This window comes from Pollicipes pollicipes, unplaced genomic scaffold (assembly GCF_011947565.3).
Source record: "Pollicipes pollicipes isolate AB1234 unplaced genomic scaffold, Ppol_2.1 Scaffold_2555;HRSCAF=2994_pilon_pilon_pilon, whole genome shotgun sequence".
Classification (NCBI taxonomy): domain Eukaryota; kingdom Metazoa; phylum Arthropoda; class Thecostraca; order Pollicipedomorpha; family Pollicipedidae; genus Pollicipes; species Pollicipes pollicipes.
Window position 1 is genome coordinate 14,365,063 of NW_023596136.1, and position 2,455 is coordinate 14,367,517.

Genomic DNA, 2,455 nt, shown 5'->3' on the forward strand with positions numbered 1-2,455 from the left:
ACCAGCCGTTATGTGGCCAACAGTCTGACATCAATATAAGTACAGCAGGAAATTAACTGAGGTAAGCAAGGCACTGATTTATTCAACATCAACTTTAAATTACGTAACACACGATCACTTACAATCAGGTTGCAAACCAAATCACACCTTACAAAGCATAGAAACATTGATCCTCTCGTCACATAACCGGCGCTTTCGCAACAAGATACCGCAAGATACATGCAAGCTGTTCTCCGGTTCATCCGCAGTCGATCGCATTATTGGAGCTATCTTTTCATTTTCCTCACAGATCGATCGAAAACGTCACTCACCAGCTTGCAATCTGGCCACTTCGGGGCGACGGGGTCAGCACAGATGCGCAGGGGCGGAAGTAGGCCCGGGAAGGTTGGGAGAGTGGAACTAAGGGTAGTTGTGTGCAACACATTTTGCTCGCACACTACTACGTAGCACCATTATAGGAAATGAATTAACCGCATTACTACACTTGTCCGCAAGACGAACCTGGGATCCCCGTGAAGGTCACCTAGGTAGCTTAAGCGGGTTGTGCGTTGTGAACAGCGCTTATGTGTGAGCTTCCTGAAAATACGCAAGATCTGACTGAAGGCAGTCTTGTAGATCTGACGGTGACTGAGGGCATGGTAAGGGATGGTTTGAAGGAAATGAAGATAATAAGGCGGCCGGAGTTTACCAGGTACATGGTATTGAGTTGAATGAATGCGCAAGTAATGTGGCTTATCCTCTTATGTTAACAATTCATGGATCATTGAGTTTCTTAGAAAAAACGCGACCATTGGCGCAATGCCAATGTATTACCGATTTTTAAGAAGGGGCCAAAACAGCATTGGCAACTATAGGCTTGTCAAGCTAACCTCACTAAGATGGAAGGTCTTAGAAAATTTCATTAAGGCTAGCATTCTGTCACACTTAGATAGGCATGAGCTGGTAAATAGTCGTCAGTATGGTTTTGTATCTGGCAGGTCCTGTTTGACATATCTTCTGCCAGAGTTCATGGAGCATGTTGCTAAGCACATAAGTGAAGGCAATAGTTAAGATGCTGTATATCTAGATTTTAGTAGTGTTTGATAAGGTGCCATACTAATGCCTGCTTTATCAGTAAACATTATACGGCATTGAGATAAAATATTTTGGCTGGGTGAGGGCTTGGTTGCTAAACAGGAAACAACGAGTAGTGCTGGGTGGTACATAATCTCAATGGGAGCTAGAAAAGAGTGGGGTTCCATAGGATTCGGCGTCGGACACATTTGCCCCTTTTTGTTTTCGCGAATGATATTGAGATAGGATAGGGATGAAAGATGTTAAATTCTCTGACGATATTGAATTGATAGGGGTGTCGAAAATACCTATCAGGTGAACCAAGTTTAACTTGACTTCAATAAACTAGTGAACTGACCCTATTTATGGCAGATGTCATTCAAGTATGATAAGTTTAAGGTAATGCATTTGGGTAGTTTTAGAAGTGACGCCATTAACTATAAAATGGGAGGCTGCGAGTTACACCAGATCGAGAAAGAATAGGACTTAAAAGGAATGTTCCACATTTGTGTGGTGTTTTGAACTCAAATGGGCATCTTGAGGACATTTTGATGCAGCTCACGGATATGCCCTTTTTGAGACTAAAACGCTCTGCTTCCTGAGTTACACGCCCGCTAAGTATGAAAAGGCTTCTTTACAGCCAACTTCAAAATCGCCGTCTGATTAATGACGCCATAGAAACGTCATTAGATCCCCGTGATATTACAGGCTGCTTTTTGTTTATGGTCAAAACAGCATGGCCGCTGATACATTCGCAAAGGCGATGATGCTGCACATGTGGTACAGTCCGCGGAAGATGATTGGCTACGTAATATTTTCTGCTGAATGCGTGTCGCGAACACAAGCGTAAGCAATTTCGGTTTGTGGGACACTCGTCGTGAACGGGTCATTTTCCCTTATTTCTAGGCCACAGGCCGATGTTATAAAAAGAATGCCACTGTCTGCAAAACAAATATGGCACCCAAAAAAACTGACACTCCCCCGAAGTTATAAAAAAAGAAGACGCGACGGTAAATTTGTATTTTCTCCTGGCGTTTTTCTTCTACTAAGGCATTTCTTACAGACAGCTCGGCTGGCGCCTTGTTTTCGGGAGCACAGAAACTTACACGGGTTTATGGGCTAGCGAGGCATTATGAAATTAGGGGAACATTGCAGTACAGTGTATATATATATATATATATATATATATGTATATATTATATCTCGCTCTCCTCTCTCTCTCTCTCTCTCTCTCCTCTCGCTTCTCTCTCTCGCCTCGCTCTCCTCTCTCTCCTCTCTCTCTCTCTCTCCTCTCCATCTCTCTCTTTCTCTCCTCTCTCTCCTCTCTCTCTCTCAATCTCTCTCTCTCTCTCTCCTCTCGTCATCCACTCATCTCTCGGTCTCTTCTCTCCTTTCCTCTCGA